A 13556-nucleotide genomic window follows, 5' to 3' on the forward strand; every position below is an offset into this window, starting at 1 on the left:
AAAAAGAGTTTGGCATTTTTTCAAAAACCCGAAAACACAATTACCATTCCCAGTCCTACAATTGGGAATATACCCAATAAATGTAAGTTATTCTACCATGAAGACACATGCATGCATATGTTTATTACGGAATGATTCACAATAGCAAAAACCAGAAATAATCCTGTATGTCTTCAGCGGTAGACTGGATAAAGAAAACGTGGTATGTAAACACCATGAAATATGATGCAGCTATAAGAAAGAACAACATCATGTCCTTTGCGGCAACGTCAATGGAGCTGGAGACTGTTATTTTTAGAAAACTAGTGCAGGAACAGAAAATCAAAAACTGTATCAACATACAGTTGTAAGCAGGAGCGAAATAATGAGAACACATGGACGCAAATAGAACAATAAACACGGAGGCTCAGTTCAGGGTGGAGGGTCGGAAGATGAAGAAAATCAGAAAACAAATCTGTTGAGTACTATGCTTACTACATGAGTGATAATAAAATCTGTACACAAAAACTTCATGATATGATTTTACCTATATAACAAACTTGCACATGTACTCCTGAACCTAAAATAAAAGGTAAAAGAAAAAATATTCGACTGGGCGCGGTGGCTCATGCCTGTAACCCAAACCCGTTGGGAGGCTGAGGCAGGCAGATCACCTGAGGCCAAAAGTTCGAGACCAACCTGGCCAACATGGTGAAATCCCATCTCTACTAAAAATACAAAAATTAGTTGGGCCTGGTGGCCTGCATCTGTAATTCCAGCTACTAGGGAAGCTGAGGCAGGACAATCATTTGAACTCGGGAGGCAGAGGTTTTATTGGAAATTATTATCTTGAAGAAATTATTATCTTGGAAATTATTATCTTGGAAATTATTATCTTGAAGAAAATATTAAGGCCTAGGCAACCACAATCTGCCAATGAATCTCTGATGATGTAACCAATAAATTTTCACCTGGATCTTACAAATAAAAAAACTAAATAACTGTACTAAACCAATTATTGAATTTGGTTTACTTCATCATGCAACTTATAACAGACTTTTCTTCAAGTCTCTCCCATGGATCACAACCCACAAGCCATAGCTGGGCGCTCTATGATTCTTTTCTTTTTTTTTTTTTTTTGAAGTGGACTCTGGCTCTGTCGCCCAGGCTGGAGTACAATGGCGCGATCTCGGCTCACTGCAACCTCGGCCTCCCGGGTTCAAGTGATTCTCTTGTCTCAGACTACCAAGTAGCTGGGACTACAGGCACGTGCCACCACACCCAGCTAATTTTTGTATTTTTAGTAGAGATGGGGTTTCACCATGTTGGTCAGGCTGGTCTCAAACTCCTGACCTCGTGATCCACCTGCCTCCGCCTCCCAAAGTGCTGAGATTACAGGCGTGAGCCACCGCGCCTGGCCCGCTCTATGATTCTTGAATCACACTTTGATTAAATTCTCTAATATTTTTACAATGACTCCCATACATCTCCAAAAGGAAAAATGAGGAACTAGGGAGCCCAGGGACCACAGCTCTTTCCACTTTTGAATCCTGCACCCTGAGTCAGGATTCTCCCCTGATGACTTTCCCATCCCTGCACAATCTGGGTGGGATGAGGCGCTGGGAGTGCAGAGCTGCCCAGAGAGGGCTCCAGCCTAGGGCAAAGCCACTGCAAAGGGAAAAGGCAGAACTCCCAGTGTCCCAGCCGCTGGCCCAGGCACCATCTTACGGCTCGAGGGGACTAAAAGCCGAACTGGGGCAAGGAGGATTTGGGTCCTCAGACTCCGGAGCTGACTGCGAGGAAGTTTGGGCCCTGCTACAGCCACTTGCAGCCGGTTCCAACCAACCCCCACCCCTCTCTCACGATGCCAGACCCAGCACTCACCATTTCTCGGCTTTAGCCATAAATTTGCAGATACCTGCAGGACCCAAGGCCACAGAGGCTTGACCTCTAGGAGCAGAGGACGGAGAGCAGTGAAGAGAAGAACCGGAGCTCTGGACGCAGAGAAACACAAAAGGACCGATAAAATTACAGAGACGTGTTCTTCTCTCCAGCTGCATGCCTGATTATACAGTTTCTAATATATGGCCCCTGATTGGATAAGATTTCAGGACCCACCCTTCACGCCCTGAGTGACGGAATATTTGATCAGACGCCGGGCTGAATGAAGCAAAAATAACAGCCTAAGCTGCAGCCTTTACAGGCAGGGCTTCTTCCCTGATCTGAGCCAGGCCAACACCAGAGGATATTTGCATTTAACCTTGTGTATAACGTCATATGCATTTATAAATGATATATAATATAGTTATTCACAAATTGAAATAATATAATGACAATTATTTTAAAATTTCGGATTTTATGACCTTCCTTGGTGCCGATCCTTTGCAGTGATATCGTTTGACTCTATGGCTCCACCCAAATCTAATCTCAAATTGTAATTCCCGTCCGTGCGCTGTGGCTCACACCTGTAATCCCAGCACTTTGGGAGGCTGAGATAGGCAGATCACGAGTTCCGGAGTTCCAGACCGGCCTGGCCAATATGGTGACACCCTGTCTGTACTAAAAATACAAAAATTAGCCAGGCATGGCAGCGCACGCCTGTAGTCCCAGCTACTCAGTAGCCTGAGGCAGGAGAATCGCTTGAACCCAGGAGGTGGAGGTTGCAGTGAGCCGAGATGATATCATTGCCCTCCAGCCTGGGCGACAGAGCGAGACTCCATCTCAAAGAAAAACAAAATTGTAATTCCCACGTGTCAGGGCAGAGACCGGGTGGGAGGTGATTGGATTATTAGGGGGGATTATCCTCATGCTGTTCTTGTGATAGTAAGGGAGCTCTCAAGATACCTGATGGTTTAAAAAATGTGGCACGTCCCCCCTCCCACCTTCCCGGTTCTCTCGTTTTCCACCATGTGAGATGTGCCTTGCTTTCCCTTCACCTTTTGTCATGGTCATGATTGTAATTTTCCTGAGGATTTTTCAGCCATGAAGGACTATGATTCAATTAAACCACTTTAAAAAATTACGCAGTGTGAGGTATTTGTTTATAGCAGTATGAAAACGCACTAATACATGCGGGCAGCCTGAGATTGCAAAAAGGAGGCAGTCCTCTGCAGTAAAATATGAGCCACATGTAAATTTTGAATTTTCTAGTAGCCAAATGTTAAAAAGTAAACAGAAAAAGGTGGGGCCGGGCACAGTGGCTCACACCTGTAATCCCAGCACTTTGAGGGGCCTAGGTGGTGAACGACCTGAGGTCAGGAGTTCGAGACCAGCCTGGCTGACAAGGTGAAACCCTGGCTCTACCAAAAATAAAAAAATTAGCTGGGTGTGGTGACAGGCACTTGCAATCCCAGCTACTAGAGAGGCTGAGACAGGAGAATTGTTTGATCCCGGGAGTCAGAGAATGTAGAGAGCTGAAATCGTGCCACAGCACTCCAGCCTAGCGACAGAGCGACTTCGTCTCAAAATAAAAAAGAAAGAAAAAGGTGGAACAACAAGTGGAATTGATTGTAACAATTTAATCAGCTCAATATATCCAAAATATTATTATTTTACTATGTGATTAGTATGTAATGGTTAATAAAGCATATACATTTTTGAAGCTAAATCTTTGAATGTACTCTTGTATTTTACCTTTCCAGCACATTGCAGTTCAGACCAGCCACATTCCAGCACTCTGTGGCCATGTCAGAGGAGTTTGAACCAGAGCAACTGCATCTGGAATAGGTTCTGGGTAAAATGGGGCTGAGACCTACAGGACTGCTTTTCCATGAGGTCAGGCATTGTAAATCACAGGGTAAATAGGAGATTGGCACAAGATACAGTTCACAAAGACCTTGCTGATAAAACAGTTTGCAGTAAAGAAGCCACAAAAATCCACCAAATCCAAGATGGGAATGAAAGTGACCTCTGATTGTCCTCACGGATCATTACACGCTAATTATAATGCGAAAGACATTCCCACCAGCATCAAGACAGTTAACGAATGCCATGGCAACATCAGAAAGTTACCTTACATGGTCTAAAAAGAAGAGAAACACTCAGTTCTGGGAATTGCCCACCCCTTTCTTGTAAAACTCATTAATAATCCACCACTTGGTTAGCATATAATCGATAAATAACTGTAAGTATCCTTAGTTGAGCAGCCCACACTGCTGCTGTGCCTACGGAGAGCTATTCTTTTATTCCTTTACTTTCCTAATGAATTTGCTTTTGCTTTGCACTGCAGACTTACCCAAAATTCTTTCTTTTCCTTTTTTTTTTTCTTTTAGACAGAGTCCCACTCTGTCACCCAGGCTGGAGTGCAGTGGCACCATCTCGGCTCACTGCAACATCCATCTCCTGGGTGCAAGAGATCCTTCTACCCCAGCCTCTAGATTAGCTGGGATTACAGGTGCGCACAACTATGCCCGGCTAACTTTTGTATTTTTAGTAAAGATGGGGTTTCACCATGTTGGCCAGACTGATCTCGAACTCCTGACCTCAAGTGATCCTCCCGCCTCAGCCTCCCAAATTGCCAGAGTTACAGGCTGAAGCCACCACCCCCGGCTCTAAATTCTTTCTTGTATCAGATACAAGAACCCACTCTTTGGTTCTGGATTGGGACCATTTCTGGAAGCTTCTTTTCAGTGAATCACAAAGGGATGAAACCAAGGAAACCCCCAACCCAAAGGAAATAGACTGTATCACCAATTGGCTAACTTTTTGTAAGTGGTGGCACACCCGGGTAAAGAATGGGATTGGGTGGAGTTAGAGTTTCTCCTAAGATAGATAAGATAAAAGGTCCCTTTTAATGAAAGGCAAAAACACTTGACAAAACTTGTGTTTGAGGCACAACTTCAAAAGGTTAGAGTCTTTCCTAAGATTTAGGAGGTTAGAAGCCCCTCTCAGTAAAGTCCCTCTGAGCTAAGATTAGATTTGGCATTATGGAATGTTAACCACTATTGTCTTTGTGTTTTTGTTTGTTTGTTTGTTCGTTTTGAGACACAGTCTCACTCTTGTCGCCCAGGCTGGAGTGCAATGGCGAGAGCTTGGCTCACTGCAACCTCTGCCACCCAGGTTCAAGCGATTCTCCTGCCTCAGCCTCCTGAGCAGCTGGGATTACAGGCGCCCACAACCACACTCAGATAATTTTTGTATTTTTAGTAGAGATGTGATTTCACCATTTTGGCCAGGCTGGTCTCAAACTCCTGACCTCAGCTGATCCACCCACCTCAGCCTCCCAAAGTGGCATGAGCCACTGAACCTGGCCTTGTTTTTGGATTAATCTGCCTTGCACTTTTTGCTAATGGCTTTGGCTGACAGAATTAGGTAAGTACAGGATCATGGAACATGGGGAGCTTTTTCCTCCCTAAAGTGGGAAACTTGAGAGCAGATACGACTGCTGAAAAAGATTCTTTCACAACCAACAAGCAATCACCTAAAATTTTGATTCACTGCAATGCGTGGATCTTTCTCTGGCTTTCCTGAGCTCCTCACCTTTCCTGCTCCACCATAGGCAATGCTTTTCTCTCTCTGTCTTTCTCTCTCTCTCTCTTTCTTATCTTTTCTGTTACTCTGGGCCACCATCTTGCCCAGAGATCACATGTTGAAACTTCTGGTCAGATGTCCCTGAAACAGGCTGGGCATGGTGGCTCATGCCTGTAATATCAGCACCTTGGGAAGCCCAGGCAGGGGGATCACCTGAGGTCAGGAGTTCAAGAACAGCCATGCCAACATGGCAAAACCTCGTCTCTACTAAAAATACAAAAATTAGCCAGGGTGGTGGTGGGTGCCTGTAGTTTCAGCCTCTCAGGAGGCTGAGGCAGGGAGAATTGCTTGAACCTGGGAGGCAAAGGATGCAGTGAGCCGAGATCGTGCCACTGCACTCCAGCCTGAGAGACAGGAGAGACTCCATCTCAAAAAAACAAACAAAAAAACAAAAAAACCAAAGAAACAAAAAAGAAGTCCCTGAAACAAACAACAACAAAATAATGGATAAAGTTTCCCTCTTGTTTTATGTTCTTGGGAGCCTGACCTTGTAGCCATGTGGCAGTACTTTCTCTTGGTTTCTACCATCCAGCATACAGAAATTTTGAAATTTATGTTATAGTTAACCCTAAAAATGATCTTGAGCAGTTAAAAACCTTTGCAAGCTCCAAACTGGTTGCTGGAGGCTTCTTCTGGGAGACTCCAGTGGAGACTGCTCAGTGCTGTAGCTCAGTAGCTGGGCTTTGTTGTCTCATAGTGGCAGCCCGAGTTCAGGGTTCAATTTCTGGCTTAGGAAATGAGTCCTTTCTGATTTGGTATCTGTGTGAACATTTGTGGCTTCTCTTCCCCTCCACGAACCATTTTGGATTTTCCTTTCTCTGAGCTACCTTTGAAGATTGTAGATTTTGTAAAAAGTGCTTGCCACCTTTTTGAAAATACCTTGTACACTTGTGGTTAGGTTAATAACCTTAGTTAAAGCTTATTGGTTTCAGGAGGTGGAGGTTGCAGTGAGCTGAGTTTGGCCACTGCACTCCAGCCTGGGTGACAGAGGGAGACTCCGTCTCAAAAAACGAAACAAAACAAAACAAAAAACAAAAACAAAAAAGCTTATTGGTTTTGCCTGGGAGGTTATGTTAGTAAAGTTCAAAAGTCAGAAACATTGGCAGTTTGGCATGGCTAAAGTCAAGTAATAAGAGAATTAAATAAATTTTTTTTAAAAAAAGAGCATCATGGTTAAAAGTTGGCTTAATTATTATTATTATTATTTATGTATTTATTTTTGAGACAGAGTCTTGCTCTGTTACTCAGGCTGGAGTGTAGTGGTGCAATCTTGGCTCACTGCAACCTCCATCTCCTGGAATCAAGCGATTCTCCCGCCTCAGCCTCCTGAGTAGCAGGGATTACAGACACCCGCCACCATACCCGGCTAATTTTTGTATTTTTAGTAGAGACAGGGTTTCACCATGTTGGCCAGGCTGGTCTTGAATTCTCGACCTCAAGTGATCCGCCCACCTTGGCCCCTCAAAGTGCTGGGATTACAGGCATGAGCCACCGTGCCTGGCCCAAAAGTTGGCTTAATGAATTGCAGATATTCAAGCTCTAACAGCCTGGAAGTCCTTGGAAAAAAAAGAGGAGGTGCCACAATAGGCATTTTGGGAAAAACGTCTGTTTTCTTCCTGAAACCCCAGGAACTGGAAGTGGATAGATCCCTCTTTAAGTCCAAGGCTCTGTTCCGTTTTGCACTGCATTATCTGATGGTTTCTACTTCCCAGGGTATCAGAAATTACTTCACATTATGAGAGAATTTAGATATGTAATAACTGGGTAGGAAATGTACATTTAGGAATGGCGAATGGCAGCTATGGGGGGATACTCGGCTTTTTGCACATTTGAATCAGTGAAGTGTGCTCTTGGCCACCTAGAAGATATGGAAATGTTCCTTCCCGGCACTGAGAGGTAAGATGCCAGTGGGAGATGGGCTGATAGCTAGCCTCTTCTTGGGATCCAGGTTCTAGTATAAAAATAGTAGTCTTAATTTTGGAGGATCTGTTTTGCCTTCCAGCTGTGCCTACTTATTAGGCTGTAGAAACTGCTTGTTTTTTGCTTTCCTGGCTCTGTTTCTCCTAGGGATCCACCCTGAAGCCAGGGTGGTAATCCAATTAAGAAACTGACAAATGAAAAATCTTACAGGTACTTGATCTTCTTGCACTGGAAGAAGACAAGACCAGCTTGGCCAACATGGTGAAACCCTTTCCCTGCTAAAAATACAAAACACATATAAATCTATGTATTTGTATGTGTTGTGTGTGCAATATGAAAGAGCTTTGATTAATTGGTTTAAAAATAATAAGAGCTTAAATCAAATATTTTATTAGAAGAATAAAAACCATGGTGTATTTTAGTTTACATAACTTTAGTAATCATTGGAAAATAAAAACAGTTTTACATGCTGAGTATGTAAAAAAGTAAAATGTGTTTTTGGTAAAACATTACAAGATATCATGGGAATGTGGATTATTTTGGCCTAAATTAAAGGGTTAACAGGATTGTTTTAAGTTAGGTAAAATAGTGCTGAAAGTTTAATCAAGTTGTGAAAAGTTTGTAAAAAATTAAATCTTGTGAAAGAAATTCTGTGTGTTAACATATTGGCTAAAGTTAAAGGGGTATTCAGTTTTTTTATAAATTGAACACTGGAATAAAAGTACAACTGGTTTTCCTTAGAGCACTAACCTGCTCTTTCACAGAAATTGTAAAGTGTTATAAAAGGATTATAGGAATCTTACCTTATGGTCAAACTGATTAAGAATGGATAGATTTGCCTATAAGGTTTTATTAAGAATGAGGTTTGACATCAACTAATGCAAGGGTGAGATTTAGCTTTTTCCCATGAACAAGATTTTTATGTAATATTTTACAAATGAAACATTTTTGTCTGCCCTTTTGAATAAACTGGAGCAAAAGGAAAGGAAAAAAAAAGGTTGTTTGGAAAGTGAAGTCTTCCCTCTATTAATGAGTAAAGGTTTTTTCCTTTTTAAAATTTTTGAGTTATCATTTTGGTTAATGAGTGATTTATGATAATCTGGAATTTGCTATTTGACAAATTTTATAAAATCAAATTATAAATTATTTATTTTTGTTACCCAAATTATTTTAGATATTAGGTCCCCTAAAGTACAAAAATGACATTTGGCTTATTTGGTACAAAAATCATACAGGAAGAATTGTGAGAAAGTACTGTCAGGCTGGGTACAGTGGCTGATACCTGTAATCCCAGCACTTTAGGAGGCCAAGAAGGATGGATCACCTGAAGTTAGGAGTTAGAGACCAGCCTGGCCAACATGGTGAAACCCTGTCTCTACTAAAAATACAAAAAAGAAAAAAAATTGCCAGGTGTGGTGGCTGGCACCTGTAATCCCAGCTACTCAGGAGGCTGAGGCAGGAGAATCACTTGAACCCAGGAGGCACAGGTTGCAGCAAGCCAAGATTGCAGCATTGCACTCCAGTCTAGGCAACAAGAGTGAAACACTATCTCAAAAAAAAAAAAAAAAAGAAAGAAAGAAACCATTGTCAAATATGAAATGGTGTTTGGCTTTCCTTGGGTTGTATTTGTATAAATATGTTATTGGTATGTGTTTCAAAAAATGGAAAACTCCTATAATTCTGATATGACTTATGTATGTTATTAATAGTAATAATTGTTATGTAAAATTGTTGTATGCAACAGAAGTAACCAAAATCTCCCTGTCAATTGTGGCTTTAATAGTGGCTGTCCTAAGACTTCTTTGTCATCGACAGACAATTGTTGTCTTGTTTTAATCCTCTTTGAAAGGTAATGTATAATCAGCTATAGGACGTGGACAGCTGCTCTTAAATGCAGGTTTCTGATAAATTTGGAAATTTTGGCATTAGAATAAAGAAAAAACTTTCAGGACTTTCATGGAGAGCAGAAATGTCCATGAATATCAAGCAGAACAGGACATAACTGCATGGAGTAAACTAATATAAGATTGAAGTTGGCTGGGCGCGGTGGCTCACGCCTGTAATCCCAGCACTTTGGGAGGCCGAAGCGGGCGGATCACGAGGTCAGGAGATCGAGGCCATCCTGGCTAACAAGGTGAAACCCCGTCTCTACTAAAAATACAGAAAATTAGCCGAGCATGGTAGGGGGCGCCTATAGTCCCAGCTACTTGGGAGGCTGAGGCAGGAGAGTGGCATGAACCTAGGAGGCGGAGCTTGCAGTAAGCCAAGATCGGGCCACTGCACTCCAGCCTGGGCAACAGACCGAGCCTCTGTCTCAAAAAAAAAAAAAAAAAAAGATTGAAGTAATCTTTTTTTTTTACTTTGCTTAAAATATTACTGATTCTTTGTTTTGTTTTTCAAAGTCCAGGAAACTTTTATTTTGAGCTGTTTATAGCTTTTAGGAATTGAGTAAAATATACTTCTGTAAACAAAATTTGGAGCACATTTGTTTATCTCTACCTGTTTTCTCCAGAATTTGGAAACTATTTGTGAGTATTCTTAACTTATGGCAATATAATTTGCATAAGTGCAAAAGAATGTTTTCTTCTGTAACAGGACACGATTGGAGAAATTATTTATTTTGCCAAGACTTTGACTAGAATGGCATGCTTTCCTTTAAGGAATCAAACTTGACTTGTAGAGCCAATAAAGGTCCCTTGGGAAAACTGGCTTTATACCTTGTCTACACAGTCCCTGTACAGGGTTCCTAACCTGTGGTAAGTAAATAACGTCACTTCCTGACAGGCTCATGAGCCCCAAGTTATCCTATGATCTCAAAAGAGAAATTTATGCAACTCATATTTGAGGGTATAGACTCATGGCTGGGTTCAGCATTAAAAAGTCTTATCTGAGATTCATTTCATGGAACAAGGTTTCATCAAATCCAATTTTTAAAACCTATGTAAAAATAATTATTCTTGCTGCACTTTATACAAATAATCAGGCCAAGTATAATAAAGCAACTTGGTCGTACCATGATTTGTCTTCAGTAAAATGGGAGACTGGAGAGAGAAAAAAATTATGCTTTAAGAACTGTGGTACATCTGTTATTAAATTCTAGATTTATCTTGTTTTTGAAATTTTTTTTGAAAGAAGTTGAATCTTTGAATAAACCAATAACAAGTTCTAAAATTGAGGCAGTAATAAATAGCCTATTAACCAAAAAAAGCCCAGAACAATATGTTTTCACAGCCAAATTCTGCCAGAGGTACAAAGAGGAGCTGGTACCATTTCTTCTGAAGCTATTCCAAACAATTGAAAAAGAGGGACTCCTCCTAACTCATTTAATGAGGCCTTCACCATCCTGATACCAAAACCTAACCCTGGTGGCACTGGTGGTAGTACAGCATGAGAGGGGGTATGCATGGGGTTTGTCTATGGGCCAGGGGTTAGAGAATTCCCTGGGCAGCGCACTGCCTGGCTCCATTCTCTTCATCTTAGATTTATTGGGAGGGTTTGATACACAGAGAAAGTGGAGACTCATCTCAATAAAGGGTGTGAATAGGGGACTGAAATCAAGAACCAATCATTGGAGGAGGGCTGCTTGTATCTCTAACTCTGAGAATAAATGCTTTCTTTTTTGTTTCTGAGATAGTTTTGCTCTTCATGTCCAGACTGGAGTGCAATGCTGCAATCTCAGCTCGCTCACTGCAACCTCCGTCTCTTGGGTTCAAGAAATTCTCCTGCCTCAGCCTCCTGAGTAGCTGAGATTACAGGTGCCTGCCACCACAACTGGCTAATTTTTTTGTATTTTTTAGTAGAGACAGAGTTTCACCATGTTGCCCACGCTGATCTCTTACTCCTGACCTCGGGTGATCCACCCTCCTCAGCCTCCCATAGTGCTGGGATTTCTGGTGTGAGCCACTGTGCCCGGCCTGACAATGCTTTCTGACAATTCTTTCTGTATGATTTTTATACCAAATAAGCCAAATGTCATTTTTGTCCTTTAAGAGATCTAATGTCTATAAGATATTTAGGTAAGAAAAATACATAATTTATAATTTGATTTTTAAAAGTTTGTCAAATATCAAATCCCATATTATCGTAAGTCACTCATTAACCAAAATGACAACTCAAAAATTTTAAGGCTGGGCATAGTGGCTCAACACCTGCAATCCCAGCACTTTGGGAGGCTGAGGCGGGTGGATCACAAGGTCAGGAGTTCAAGACCACCCTGGCCAAGATGGTGAAAACCTGTCTCTACTAAAAATACAAAATTAGCTGGACGTGGTGGCATGTGCCTGTAATCCCAGCTACTTAGGAGGCTGAGGCAGAGAATTGCTTGAACCCAGGAGGTGGAGGTTGCAGTAAGCCAAGATTGCACCACCACACTCCAGCCTGGGTGACAGAGTAAGACTCCATCTTAAAAAAAAAAAATTTAAACAGGCAAAAACCTTTACTCATTAATAGAGGGAAGATTTCACTTTCCAAATAATCTTTTTTTCTTTTCGTTTTGCTCCAGTTTATTCAAAAGAGCAGACAAAAATCTTTCATTTTTTAAATATCACATGAAAATCTTGTTCATGGTTTGTTAAATCTCACCCTTGCATTAGTGCACTATTGATGTCAAACCTAATTCTTAATAAAATCTTATAGGCAAATCTATCTAGTCTTAATCACTTTGATCATAAGGTAAGATTCCTATAATCCTTTGATAACACTTTATAATTTTTGTGAAAAAGCAGATTAGTGCTCTTGGAAGGAGCACTAAAAGGAAACCAGCTGTTCTTTTATTCTAGTGTTCAATTTATAAAAAAAAAACTGAATACCCCTTTAACTTTAGCCAATATGTTAACACAAAGAATTTCTTTTACAAGATTTAATTTTTTACAAACCTTTCACAACTTGGTTAAACCTTCAGCTCTATAAATTAGGCCAAAAGTAATCCACATTCCCATTACTTCTTGTAATCTTTTACCAAAAACACATTTTACTTTTTTTACATACCTAGCATGTAAAACTGTTTTTATTTCCCAAAGATTACTAAAGTCATATAAACTAAAACATGACTTTAGTAAAATACACCATGGTTTCTATTTTTCTGATAAAATACTTGCTTTAAGCTCTTATTATTTTTAAACCAATTATTCAAAGCTCTTTCATATTGCACACACAACACATATAAACATACAGATGGAAGAAGAAGATCAAGTACCTTTAAGATTTTTCCTTTGTCAGTTTTTTAATTGCATTACCACCCTGGCTTTAGGGTGGATGCCTCAGAGAAACAGGGCCAGGAAAGCAAAAAACAAGCAGTTTCTACAGCCTAGTAAGTAGGCACAGCTGGAAGGCAAAACACATCCCTCCAAATTAAGACTCCTATTTTTATACTAGAACCTGGATCCCAAAAAGAGAAAATTAACCCATCTCCCATTGGCATCTACTTATCTCTCAGTAGGGGGAGGGGACATTTTCATGTCTTCTAGGTGGCCAAGAGCACACTTCTCTGATTCAAATTTGCAAAAAGCCGAGTATCCCCCTGTAGCTGCCATTAGCCATCACTCAATGTATATTTCCTACATAGTTATTACATATCTAAGTTCTCTCATAATGTGACGTAATTTCTGGTACTCTAGAAAGTCAAAACCATCAGACAATGTAATGCAAAATGCAACAGAGCCTTAGACTTTGAGAGGGATCTATCCACTTCCAATTCCTGGGGTTTCATGAGGAAAACAGACGTTTTTCTCAAAATGCCTATTATGGCACCTCCTCTGTTTTTTCCGAGGACTTCCAGCTGTTAGAGCTTGAATATCTGCAATTAATCAAGCAAACTTTTGGGCCAGGCATGGTGGTTCACGCCTGTAATTCCAGCACTTTGGGAGGCCGAGGCAGGCAGATCACTTGAGGTCAGGAGTTCAAGATCAGCCTGGCCAACATGGTGAAAACCCATCTCTACGAAAAATACAAAAATTAGCAGGGTGTGGTCATGGGTGCCTGTAATCCCAGCTACTCCGGAGGCTGAGGCAGGATGATTGCTTGATCCCAGGAGGCAGAGGTTGCAGTAAGCCAAGATTGCTCCACTGCACTCCAGCCTGAGTGACAGAGCAAGATATCTCAGAAAAAAAAATTACAAAAATAAGCTGAAT

The 13556-nt window shown here is 41.1% G+C and overlaps 1 protein-coding gene across 1 annotated transcript in view; it reads right to left on the reverse strand.

Moving 5' to 3' along the window:
• Positions 1–13556, reverse strand: part of LOC129490711 (putative zinc finger protein 735) — a 36843-nt gene that overhangs the window by 11319 nt on the left and 11968 nt on the right. The gene's annotated exons all lie outside the window — the stretch shown is intronic.

This window comes from Symphalangus syndactylus, chromosome 9, assembly GCF_028878055.3.
Source record: "Symphalangus syndactylus isolate Jambi chromosome 9, NHGRI_mSymSyn1-v2.1_pri, whole genome shotgun sequence".
NCBI classification, from domain to species: Eukaryota; Metazoa; Chordata; class Mammalia; order Primates; family Hylobatidae; genus Symphalangus; species Symphalangus syndactylus.